Raw genomic sequence first — 14,464 nt, 5'->3', positions numbered from 1 at the left:
AGACAAAACAAACAAAACATAAGCTTTATACATTACATAGAAACTATCCTTTTTCAGGAATTTACTAACTCCTTAAAAGACATTAAGATCACCGATATTGAAGTATTTTATAACTTTCCCCATTCCCTTGAAACGATCCTCTGCAGTCCAGACATAAGTTTGAAAGATTTAAAGAACAATTACTGTTGACCCTTTAAATAGAAATTGAAATGTACTTGTACGAAATTCAATACAGCACTCACGGGAATCTTTTAAAAGCTTTAGTTTTGAGATAATAGATTTTGGAAGCTCTGTTTAAAAGCAAAAAAAATATAAAATAAATTTCAACTGGAAGAAAATGCTGCTGATAGATATCCCTGCGTTGAGCTTAATTGCATTGAGATATCTATACGAAGTTTTCGAAACATTTATCCGTTTCGTTTTGGAATGATTTCAGAAGCATTTTGGAACTTAATTTCTTGAACATAATTAACAAAGTTTTGAGGGTAAATTAAAGACTTAGTGCATCAAGAACTCGTTTAGTAATTAATTTTTCAAATGTTTCTGTTTGAAATGTAAGATGGATGTTATATAGTTAAGTGAAAAGGAAATGCTTTTTAAGATTCGACGTTTCTTTTTGTTAGGGGAGGCAGAGTTGTCCGCCCTCGGTGACCGCGCTGGATGAGTTTTTAAAAAGTATGAAAACTTTAGTTCTGAAAAAAAACCCCGTAAAATTTTAAAATTATATTTAATAAACAGTAGCATTATTCCGCGAATGGGGGGGGGGAGGTTTGCGTTTGGGACGATGAAACCCTTCTGAGGATAGAAACCGGATGTATTAAAGACTTATAAAAAAAATATGAACAACATAAATTCTGAAATTTCCTCCAAATATTTAAAATTATATTTAATCTTTGAAATGTTTTGGTACTCTAAGGGGGCATTTGAACTGAGGGAAACCCTTCAAGGGGGTTGACACATAAATGTATTAATTGATTACGCAGTATCACATGCTCGAAGTTACGGTTTATCGTTTCTAAGAAATGGGATTAGGGTGGTGAAAAACACTGAACACTTAGTAAATGAAGCGGTCGGAATTGAATTAAAAAATTTAAATGTAGGCAATGAGAGTTTATATTTCCAATTAAAAACAGTTGCTAGCATATTCTTCGTTTTAATTTGTCCATTTCTGTTCTTTGTAAAAAGCACAGACCGTTTTTTGTTTTTCTTGCATACTGTTACCTAAATTTCTAAAGCGTCCCGTTCTGAGTATAATGCGTACATTAAATTGAAAGTATTGGCTAAGACGATCAAACATTTCTAACCTCTTTACTTAAAATGTTCGTGGTTTAATACTTTAACTCTCTTTTTTAGAAATTGTACATCATTTCGTTTGGTAGTAGAAGTCTTGTTGTATATCGAGAAGAAAATGTTAAATATTTTGCACAAGAAAAAAGTCCGTATATTTGTTTACCTGTGGAGATAAAAAAACTGCTTATCTCCCTTTGTGGATTACCACCTATTCCGAGATTGTAGATAATCATCTTCCTTTTTCAATATTTTTCAACCACATTTTTTTTTAATAAGAAATAAGCGATTTTTTCACAATGCATTTTTAGTTAAATTACAATATATGTACTAGTAGTAATATTTTTTAAATATAATTAAACATTTCCTTTTTTTTTCACAGTATCACTCATTCACGGTTTTTACGAATAATGGCTAACACGATCAAATTCGTGGATTTTTCACATTTCGTAGTAACCGAGTTTAACTACGTCATTTATGTTTCAAATTAAAATTGTTCCTTGAAATTTTAAGTTCATGTCATTAAAAAATTCATATTAATTAGTAAAATAATTAGAAAAATAAACCATTAACTATTAGTAAGTTGATCAATTTAAATTTAGTGTTGATATGAGATGATATGATTCAAAAAAAAAAAAAAAAAAGATCAAATCAGCAATTTTTAGATGTATTATATTTTAGTAACATTTTAAAGTGAGCTAGTTCGATTTTTCAAATTTTAAACACAAATAGTAATGATTATTAAAATCTTATTTACTTTGAACAATCCAAAAACTTTGAGCGTAACGTTAAGGAATTGACTTTTAACTAAATTTGAAACAAATACATTGATTAAATCTCACTTAATTTTAAAAATTATCATCATATTAAAAATAGCATTTTATTTTCAGAAAGTTGAAAAACAGATTTATAAAGCTAAGATAAATCTTAAAGTTAGCAAAAAAAAAAAAAAAAAAGCTTTAAAATTGTACAACTACAACCAAACTAACTAAAACATAACAATGCAATAATTCATAAATTTTTTTCTTTACTTTTTTAAAAGATTTTAATTGGAGTAAGAGAAAAAAAAAAGTTATCATGGAAATTTGTTTATAAGAGTTTAAATATTTAAATTGTAAAACACACATTAAAATAAAGTTTTACAATGATATGAAAATCCATATTTTGGAATTTGAGACCGTCAATACTGAGATTAAAATGTATGTACTAGTAGTAATATTTTTAAAATATAATTAATCATTCCTTTTTTTTCACAGTATCACTCATTGACGGTTGTTACGAATAATGGCTAACACGAACAAATGTCTGGACTTTTGACATTTCCCAGTAACCGAGTTGAACTACTTCATTTATGTTTCAAATTAAAATTGTTCTTTTAAATTTTAAGTTCATGTCATTAAAGAAATTATAGTAATTAGTAAAATAATCAGAAAAATAAACCATTAGTGAGACCGTTAAAGTTAAAAATATCCATTTATATATGCATGTTATTTTGCTTTCATCATTGCTTATTAGTGTAAGATTAATTAGAATAAACTGAACCATTGTTAAAAAGGATCCTCATTTAACAATGGTCCAATTTTATTAATTTTGATTTAAAAAATTACAATTATTCAGATTTATAATGAAATAAATCAGATTCATTAAGATACTTGACTCGAGTCTTACACTTTCAAACACATTAACATTTAATTAAGTTTTTATTGATGAATTTTATAATTGAGAATGAGTATTTTCCTCCTTCAGTGTTATTTGTTGTAAATAGTTCTGGTTTTTTATTAAATGCAGTATATTTTGTGAGCTTTAATGCAAAACAGTTCATCTAGTGCTAGTCAACATGCTACTTCTACCAGGTAGACCAAGTATTATTTTCTCTCACCCTCTTTCATTTTAAACACAAATTATCCCTTTTCGTCAGCAACAAGGTCATTTTTACCATAATTACAAAATTGTCTTTAAGAGAATAAATGGGAGATCATAACTAACAAAATATTCAAAAGTAGCAATCAGTAAACACTTGTGCCGTTGAAACCATGGGATCACTTGGATGACTCCTCCGAGGAGTTCGCGTGCTTGAAGGAGGGCCGGTAGAAAGACGGAAACCGACTGCCTTCACGATGGCCACGGGTGTAAAAGAGAAAGCTTCGCAACTTTTTTTTCTTTTTTTTGCTCCCTTGTCTGAACTCCCCCTCGATTCCTTGCCTGAACTCTTATAAGTCGGTATCACATGCAATTTTAATTTGGAGGATTCACTTGAGGAGCCAAATTTGGGAGGCTATCGGCCCAGCTTGGGAACCTGTTTTAAACAATGCAGCTAATAAATAACTATGTATTTTCTTTCAATGAAAAATTATGCAATTATTTTCAAAAAAATTAAAAATAAAGTAGAAATAAAAAGCATATTAAAGAAATTATTTATAATATGTATAAAAAAGAGTTTCTCTTCCTTGGGTAAAAATAAAGTAACTCGAGTTTTTCTTTAACCCGTTGCCAAAAACTTTAAAAAATATTACTAAGCATATATTTGAAAATAATAAATGAATGAGGAATAATAAACGAAACTTATACCTCAGAACCAGACTAACTTAAGTTCCAAAATTTCAATTTTCCGTTTATTAGTGCATTGTATGCTATTCCTCATCGAGCTATATGAACGTAATCCTTAAAAAAATAAATAAAATTTTTTTTTAAATAATTTACCAGCGTTAAAAGAGTAAAGGACAGTGAGTATATACCTTTGTATGTACCGAGCGACCGTTTTTCCCTTCTCCTGTAAAGATGCGATTGCGTGATTTACGTTAGTTTGGCTCTGACGTACAGTAATATCCTCTTGAACGAATCATTTTCGTAAAAGATTTAAATCCTCAGCAAAGATCTTTTTTCTGTTAAAAACTAAAGCACTCCAAATTTCCTTTTATTTCAGGCTGCAAAAAGATAAATAAATTAATTAAAACTTAAAAATGAATATGAAAGCAAATCGTCTCAACAATCCTTATTTTACAGCAAAAACCAGGACTGTAAAGTCAAAGTTGGAGTCGAGCTTTTTTTAGAGTTGAAGTGGAAGTACGGAAGTTGAAGGCTTCAAAATTCCAAGAGTCGTAGTCGATCTGTATACGTTCCGAGTATATTTCTGCCATGGCTGTGGAGTCGGAATGATATTGGGGGGGGGGGGGGGGGGGGCAGGAGTTGAAGTCGAAGGCTCTAACATTCTAGGAATCGGAGTCTGGCTCAGCAGTTGGATTTGCGCTTTGGTTTCATTTTATTTTGATTCAGTTATCTTTATCTCTGTTTTGTGTCAATGTTAAGTCTGCGAGAGATGATATTTCGTATTATTTTTAATAATTTATGTTTCTATTTCTTGAAACTAAAATGAAGGACCATATAGAGAATCTGAACACTGTTTTTTATATTTTGGAACCTTCTCCCGTAGAGGTCAATGTGAAAAGTTTTTTAAAAGACAGAAAATGCCATTAAAATAGTAAAAGAATAATTATGTATATATGTTCTTTATCACGAGTTTTTTCCATAAAAGTTTGTTTAAAACAAATCTTTATTATGTTCGGGTTTTATGTCACATTTTAGGGTTTTTTTTTGAACCGTTCAAAACGGAACGCATGATTGTTCAAATTAAAAAAGTGAAGTACGGGAAGGATCTGTCCTGGTTAATGTTTTTTAAACAAAAAAGCTTGTTCAAATCGGACGAAACAATTAAAAATTAATGTTAGACAAAAAGCCCGACAAGTACATATTTTATCCATCTCAAAACCCTACTTTCCAGCTTTTAGCCATCTAAAAATAAAAGAAATTAAAAAAAGATGAAACAAGTCCTAAGGCACCTTAAAAATGTTGCTAATTTTTTTTTAATTGAAAATAATTGAACTAATGAAGTATTTATCGAAAAATTAAAAATTGAAAAGTCATTCTTTGAGATGGGGAAAATTTTTCTGTCGATGTGACTACTCCTAATAGTTTTGAGTCAATAGACCGATTCCAACATGTTTCTTTTGCTTGAAAGATCTCAGCAAGGACACCTCATTCCCATATTACCCTTTTTCCTTTGAAATTTTTTGTTGTTCAATTTCAAACAGTTCAAAAACTGAAAAAAGGCACCTCAGGGGAAATTTAAGGCAAATATAAATCCCAAACTCAAAGGCAAACTTGCAGTAAACAAACTTTGTTGGGAAAAGTTTCTTGATGATAATATCTTTTTGATTTAACAATCAAAATACCCTATCCTAAGGTCCATATATATATATAGGAGTCCACACATCAGCTTAAGATCAGCCATTTTGGTTTGGAGCACGTGTTTGATGATTTTTCACTGTGAGCAATTATTAGCGGCAGGTGGATAGTTTATAAAATAAAATTCTAATTTTGGCCAATTTGGCAAAAACCGAAACTTTGCTGTGGTCCCCCTAGCTCTGCAACAATATAAAATCTGATCCAAAATGGCTAAATTTAAGCTCGTGCGTTGGCATGTATACAGGGTGATTCAAAAGTCCTTAGACAAACTTTAACGGACGTCAAGCGTACCGAAACAAGTAACTTTCGCTATAGAACATGGGGTCGCAAATGGAAAGGGCGACCGCTAGAGAGAGCTCAGCGCCATGGAAGTAAGTACAAGAAAAGGAGGACAGAAACAGTGTAGTTAACACGTTTAATGGAAAACAAACTGACAAGATGGCAAATTTAAAGATTCATGAGTAACAAAAGAAGGTACAAGTCGTACGTAGCTTAACGGTTAAAGTTAGTAATAGACAAAAACAAGTAAAAACATAAACAAATACCCACTATGTTCGGAGTTCTTAAAGTTTGGGGTATGTTGTTACCCATGCATCTTTAAAGTTGCGATGTTGTCAGTTTATTTTCCATTAAACATGTTAACTACACTGTTGCTCTCCTCCTTTTCTTGTACTTACTTCCCTAGCGCTGAGCTCCCTCTAGCTTTCCGTTTGCGACCCCATGTTCTGTAGCGAAAGTTACTTGTTCTGGTATGCCTGACGTCCCCTTAATGACTTTATAGAGCAAATTTTTTACCAGGGCTGCGGAGTTGTTGCGAAAACAATAACCTACTCCTGACTCCGCCTTCCAGATTTCTTGGGCATTCGACGTCAACTCTTCCACTCCAAAATCTGTCCGACTCCGTAGAGTAGGCAGAAATACAAGATAAAAAGACTTAGAGGGAGAATGTCCGACTCCAGAAATTGCAAAGCCTTCGACTCCCGACTTGGACTGACTCATTTTTCGCAAAATCAGTCCTATTCCGATTCCATAACTCCGACACCGACGCTTTGGCAGTAGTACAGACTTGAAGGAAAAATGATAGACTCCGATGAATGGAATTTTTAAACCTTCGACTCCTGACTCGGACTTCAACATAGACTCATTTTTCCCAAAATCAGTACGACTCCACGACTTCGACTCTACAGACTTGGCAGAAGGACAGACTTGGGGAGAAAATGACTGATCGCGACTCCTGTAACTTTAAAGTCTTATATTCCTGACTCCAACTAAGACTATTTTTCGTTAAAATCAATCCAACTCTGATTCTGATTCCTCATTCTTGCCTCAAATACAGGTTTGGAGGGAAAATAACTGACTCCGACTAATAGAATTTTAAAACCACTGAATTCCGATTCGGACTCCGACTCCTTTTTCCCAAAACAAATACGACCCCGAATGTTATTCCGCAGTCTTGCAGAAATACAGACTGGGAGATAATTTTGACTTTACGAATTTTAAAGCCTTCGACTTCTGACTCAGATACCCTTTTCCCCAAAATCCTTTCCTCCCTGACGCCCCAAATCCATTTCTGATTCTGAATCCTTGGCAGAAATATAGACTTGGATGGAAAACAACTGAAAAACTCCTGGAAACTCCTAGAATTTTAAAGCTCTTGACTCTTTTCCCAAAAATTGGTTCGACTTTAAATCCTCGACTCTGACTCTGAATCCGTAATCTTTGCAGAAATACAGAGTTGAAGGGAGAACGATTGACATCGACTAATGAAATTTTAAACTCTTTGACTCCTGACTTTGCACTCTCCAAAACCAGCGACTCCGTTTCTGACTCTGCAGCCTTGACACAAGTGCAGACTTGGAGATAAAATAAACTACTTCGACTAATAGAATTTCAAATCCCTTGGCTCCCAGACTCGAACTCCTACTCCTTTTCCCCAATATCATTTCGGCTCCGTGATTCCGACTATACAGACTCGGAGGGGAAATGACCGAACCCAATTCTATGAATTTTCAAGCCTTTGAATTCCGACTCAGATGTCTTTTTTCCAAAATCAGTCAGACAATATATCCGCTGTAAAGCTTTCAACTCTCAACTCGGACTCTTTTTTCCACAAAATAAGTTCGATTCCACGACTCCAACTCTGACTCCACAACCTTAGAAGAAATACAGACTGAGAGGGAAAATGACTAACTCCCACTATAGGAATTTTAAAGTCTTAGACTCCCGTTTCAGCCGCAAAAGAATACTTATACAGTAAAACCTGTAAAGTTGACCACCTTTGTAAGTTGACCACCTGTCTATGTTGACCGCTTTTGTTAGGAACGGAATTAGTCCTATCTTATATAATGAAGGAAAACCTCTGTAACTTGACCACCTCTCTATCTTGACCACCTGTCTATCTTGACCACTAATGAGCACCAAATTTGGTTTGGAGTATTGTAAAATACCCTTTGTAAGTTGACCACTTGATTTATTTTTTAAAATTTTATTTAGCAAATTATTGTTTTATTATTTTATTATAGCTTTCCAAGAATATTTTTGATGCCAGACCAGCATTTAACCAACTAAATGAAACAGCAGCATAACTAAACCTCCTTTTGAGTTTAACCACATGTAAAAACTACTAAGAACCCTTTTTTTCTCCAAACTTATTTTTCTTTTGTTGCTTTATTTGAGACTGACTTTTGTACTCCATGTTCAATGAAAACATGTGTCAATAGAAAAACAAAGTATTTTTTTCTAGTTGCAATATTTTGGCAACAATGGAATTGTGCTAAAGAGTAAAGTTACTTCCATTGCAGTATTTTTGGTGCAAGGGATTAAGAGATAGAACATTTTCATTTTCAACTGCCTTTTTGAACTATGAGAGTCCAACTTGTTGCTCTTTGTGATATAGTTTTACATAAAATGACTTCAAAAAGAAAGTTAGTTGAACTTGAGATTGATAAAAAGTATGAAATATTAAAATTAATTGAAAAGAGAGAAATCCAGAGAAAATTAGCTGGGAGACATATGGAATTTCCAAAACTGGTCTAATAAGTGCGCCAAACTTCAATAAGGAGTTATTTTGTTGAAAATTATATCATGGGGTTATAAATGTATATGAAAAAAAAAATAAAGCGAAATATTTGTAATTTTTGATTAGCTATGAATTTTTAGGAACTATTAATATCAAATGAGTAACTTTTCATAAACAATAAGAATTTTTTTTTGATCAATTTACTGAAATTTTAAAATTGCGTGACACATTATACGTCATTCTGGGAAAATAATCTCTAAAAATATTTGAATAACATTTTAAATTATTGTTTCAAAGTAATACTAAACAATGAAAGTGAGTTGAACAGAAATAGTAAGTGTCAATTAGTCAAAAAATGAATACATGGTGCAAAAAATGACAAAAAAAAAAAAATCATTATCCCCTTTATAAGTTGACCACCTGTCTAAGTTGACCACCAAATTACTGCACCGCAAGTGGTCAACTTACACAGGTTTCACTGTATCTCATAAAATATTTCCAAGCAAAAATAAAAGTTTTGGAGTACATTAGAGTGGTTCGAAGAAATCGATTTTTTTATTTCGGAATCGCGTTACCTCTCAAAAGTTGTAGTTTGTATCCTCAATTGAGGAAATATAATAAAAAAATTCTAAGTTGATATCTTCAGTTCGCGCATGAAGCTTGAAAAAATGCTAAAAATTGAATTTTTCAAAAAATAATAAAATTAAGTTTTTTATATTTTTATAACGCAACAGCCATAAATTGTCAGTATAGAGCGTAGTTAGAGCTCAAAGAATGAAATTATAGCTTTTACATAAGATCTTTCGTTTGCGCATACGCCTCAAATTGAGCTAAAATCTCTTGCCCAATCTAAGGCGTATGCGCGAACTAAAGATTTATGTAAAATGGAAAAAAATATTTTTTAGGTTCAAACTACGCTATATACTGACAGGTTACAGCTGTTGCATTATGAAAAAATACAAAAAAAAAAAAAAATATTTTTTGAAAAATACAAAATTTTTAGCATATATTTTCAAACTTTCAGCCTCATGCGCGAACTGAAGATGTCAACTTTGAGTTTTTTCATTATTTTTCCCCAATTGATTATACCAAACTGCAACTTTTGAGAGGTAACGCGATTCCAAAATAAAGAAATCGATTTTTTCGAACTACTCTAGAGTACAGGATACTGGAGCAGGTTATCAACTAAATTTTATCAAAATCAAAAATGGTGCGTTACGAATTTTTTTTTAAATTTTATGACTTTAATATGTAAGGACACTGTTATGGTTTCATAAGACATTTCTGGCGATAGCAAGGAACAGGAGGGGGGGGGGAGGGAAGTTTCATTCAAAAATATTTTTCAAGTGAGATCTGAAAACCTTCAATTCAGTGAAATATTGAGCCGTGTCCTCCACTCTCCTCATTAGTGATATGAGCGGATTTTTAGTGTGAAAATTCTGATCACATTAATATATCAATATATTTTGTCCATGGTGCACTTTTTTTTTAAATTTCATTTTATTTATTTTATTTTTTTTGCGATGGGAAATCTGTCCCTAAGAGGTAAATTGCACTATGTCCCTTTTGTTTAATAATCGAGATTTACGCAACATTTTACTCATCTTATCGCACTCTATTGAGAAATAAAGCTCAAAGATGTTCCTAAATTTATTTTAATTGGTTAGTCATAATCCCGTAATACAAAATATCGCAAAAAAAAAAAAAAAAAAAAAATCCCCCTCGAAACTTATGTCCTAACTTCTTTCCTTTTTTAATGACTTCGTACCATTCATCTCTCAGGTGAAGGAATTTCTTGTGTCATTTACCTTTTACGTAAACAGTTTGCTTGAAGATTTGAAGGTTAAAATGCGATACCTAGATCAGTAATTGCTTTTTTCAACGGAAGTTGTAAACAGTTTACTTTAAAAGTTTTTGACCATCAGTGACAAAGCACTATTTTCTTTCAATGCTATTGTTTTACTCATTCCATTCAGAAAGGTAATCCATCTTATCCTTTTTCTTTTTCTGCACCTTAGTTGAAGTTCCAGCTCAGCGATATTTTGGTTCGTCTTCAGAGGAAACAGTCTGAAACAACTTTTAGAACAAATAACGAATCAGTCCACCTATCCCATTTGTATATTTCTCTTACATATTCAGACAGACTCCTTTCCACAACTTATGCCCAATCTAGAAATAATAAATATAATACGTACTTTTTTTTCTCCGAGATAATCTACTATGTTCCGCGGACAACAAAAAATATTATCCTACTCCTATTATTATTTTCGCAGAATAATTGAAGTTTTAAGTGGAAGAGCTTTCTAATAATGTTGTTTTATTTTTTACATGTATACTCTCTACTAGTTTAAGAAGTTTGGGAGGAAATCACCCGTTTAGAACAGATCATAAAACCAACCGTCTGTTGCACTAGCGTGTTCTACAGAAATCACAGGTTTCAACGGATTCTTTTTAAGAACGTACGCCCAAACGAGAAATAATAAATATAATAAGACTTGTCTGAATATTATATTTCTCATTCTGCAAAAAACGTTATCCGACTCAGATCTTTTTTTCTTTTTTGGGCAGCAATTGAAATACTCAAGTGAGCAGTTTTTTAAATTGTTTTTGCCTTTCTTTTGCGAAAACTGCCCAGTTCTGTTCACTTGCTTGACGAGATGGGGAAGATAACGAGTCTACAACAGCGATTCTCCACCTCTTTTGACCCACGGACGACGAGGGCTTTTGAAAAAAAAAAAAAAAAAATGTGGACCGGCGATGATTTTTTTAATCAAATTTATTAAACTTGCATTTTTGAATTGTTAAAAATGTGTCAATTTTTGTTTCGAACCGGTGACCACCCTTTCTTTTCTTTGCAGGAAAAAAAAAAAAAAAGCTTTTGCCTTGGAGACCGTTAAATACTTAAGAAAATTTTTTGCCGAGAAAGAGTTTTTCTCTTTTTTTTAATGAAATAATAATAACAATAAATGTTTAAATAAAACTTTACTTAGCGCGAAAAAAGTGTTACATAACAGAAATAAGGGAATTATTGTGATAACATACATAAAGAAAAAACATTTCTGAAAAAGCATAGGAAAGTACGATTAATCATAAAATTCATTCAAAAGATGTCGTATAAGATATTATAACTATTATGGAGTTTTCTTTTTTTCGGTTTTCGGTTAGGAAATATTTTAATGTGAACGAGCAAAAAAACTCTGTGAATCGGTCAAATTTTTCTGCTGACCACTACCAGTCCACTGGTCTAGCAGTTGAGAATAGCTGATCTAGAATGAGAATTCTCAGTCGGTGGTCCGGAGGACCGGCACCAGTTCTCAGAAAATTTTCTTACCCACGTTATTAAAAAAAAAAAAAAAATTTTCTCTGAAAAAAAAAAAGAATAAACAACATGATAATAGAAAGTATCCTATACAATATACATTGTTTGAATTTTGTGATTAATTTTTGTGTTTTTTTATGATTTTTCATTAATGTTGATTATCTATATAAATTATTACAAAAAATATTCATCTTATTATTAACATTTAAATATTTTTCGTAGCAATTCTTTAACACCAGGTAAAGTTTTATTTGTATATTTATTTTAATATTATTATTGCTATATTTTCTGGAAAAAGGAAAATAAAAACTCCTTATTAGTCGTTCGTAAAAATGTTTCACTGGCGTTTAACAGTCTTCCAGTCGAATTTTTTTTTTTTCATTTTTTGGAAAAAAAAAGTAAAAATGGGAAAAAACCTTTCAGGTCCGTAAAAAATCACATGTTTGAGCAATGCATTCCCCCCCCCCCCCAAAAAAAAAACACGTCACCGGTCTGCGACATTTTTTAAACAGGTTTTGCCAGTTGGCTGGTCAAAAAAGGTTGAGAAACAATGTTCTTATCGTTTCCGAATTTTATTTTTTTTCTGAAAGAGCATGCTTAAAAATATAGGGTGACCATTTTTTAAATAATTTGACAAAGTTTAATATTAAAAAATATACATTTTTTAATCCGTGCGCATATTTAATTTCCTTTTTTATACTTCTGCACATGTCATCACATGTGATAAAATGCCATTCATTGATGTCACTAGCGCAGAGCGCAATATTTAATTCGTTTCTATACGCATCTGTCTACCGCGTTTCCACTTTATAATAATCAAGAAGTGAATTAAATATTGCTCTCTACGCTTGCTATAAACAATATCGTTGCTAATATATGTGAGTAAAGAGGCGAATTAAATTTTGTGCTCTGTGAATGGCGTCAGTGAGTAGCACTTCATCATTAGTGATGTCATCGGCAGAAGCGTAAACAATGAAAGCGCATTGATTAAAATATTTTTTTTTTTTTTTTTGAATATTAAACTTAGTCAAATTATTTAAAAAATGGTCAGATCCTATATTTTTAAACATACTCTTTGAGGAAAAAAAAATACTTTTAAGATTTCAGAAACGACTCCATTGTCTTTCTGATAAATGTGGATAATTTTGTCGAATGGAATTAATTTCGTCGAATTATGGCAGTTTTGTCAAATATAACCCTACATTTTTCTGAATCATCAGACAAAATTTGTTGAACAATTAGATTTTCGGAAGGTCACAGTGACCTCCCATCGGGGAGCCCCTATCAACATAACCTAATAAGCACAATGAATTTCTAAAATTACCGTTAAAAAAGAAACCTAACCGAACACTATGAAACATAACGAAAGTAAAATAGAAATTATTAAGATGAATGTCAGAAATTATTAAATGAAAGAGCCAACGAAAAATTACACACCATTGTAAAAACAAACAAGAAATATCTTAAATAACAACTGCACTGCGTCATTGCTATCAAACGGCAACTCGAGAAAAGAAGGAAAAATGAATTTTGAAGCTTTTGCCGCCATTTGACCTTAATCAGGAAAACTATGAGGACTGCTCCAACTTACCCCTGTAGCCAACTTGCCCCGGTGTCCTCCACTTCTTGAGGTGAAATGTTGATTAATATGCGCATGTATTGTTTTTTTTTAATTGTATATACACATATTGCTGTTCAGTTTGATTAGATACATGATTAATTGCAGGAACGACCATTCTTCAAGTAGAAATGTCTCACTCCCCTGGAGCACTAACCAGAAAAACCGTACAATGGTGCAAAAACAAATGAATGAATAAATAAAATAGTAGCTGCTGAAAAAGCATAGTAAATCATGTTTCTAACTGCACCAATTATTTGTCCTCGTTATCGAACTTTAAGTTTTAACTTTGCCGAATGTATAACAAAAATCGCCAAATTTAGTGAGTTTCAATGAGGAATTTAACATCTTTCCCGCGCTTTGCACATGTAGACAATAAAATCATGTGGTACTTAAAAATTTTCCCCAAGTCTTTAGACTTTGCACTTCTCTTTAACTATCGTGATAACAAGGGCATGAGGGCAAAAACTTTTTGGTCAAAAAAAAAAGAAAAAAAAGTCTCTATATACTCTCTCGATTGCTATCTTTTTCAACATTTTACATTATGACACCACTCGTGTGGCTTTCAGCCGGGGATCATCCCCACGAAACGACTCTCTCAAGCGCAAATACAGGTTTGAATGGTCAACCTCCCTATTCCACGATTTTAACACTATTACCAATCGTAGTTAATATCAGGGTTGTGAAGTCGTAGTCGAAGATTTGGAGTCGGACTGCTTTCGGGGCAAAGGAGTCGGAGTCAAAGGCTCTAAAATTCCCGGAGTCGGCCCTTTTCCCCGAAATTCGCACCCCTGACAGTGCTTACGGAGTCAGAGTCAGAATGATTTTGGGGTAAAGGAGTCAGAGTCGAAAACTCTAAAATTCTCAGAGTCGAAGTTGGCCATTTTTCTCTAAAGTTCGCAACTCTGACAGTGCTTGTGGAGTCAGAGTTGGACTTATTTTGGAGTAAAGAAGTTGGAGTCGGAGCCGGCATTTTTTC

This window comes from Uloborus diversus, chromosome 6 (assembly GCF_026930045.1).
Source record: "Uloborus diversus isolate 005 chromosome 6, Udiv.v.3.1, whole genome shotgun sequence".
Lineage (NCBI taxonomy): Eukaryota > Metazoa > Arthropoda > Arachnida > Araneae > Uloboridae > Uloborus > Uloborus diversus.
Note: the sequence above shows the minus strand (reverse complement) of the source record.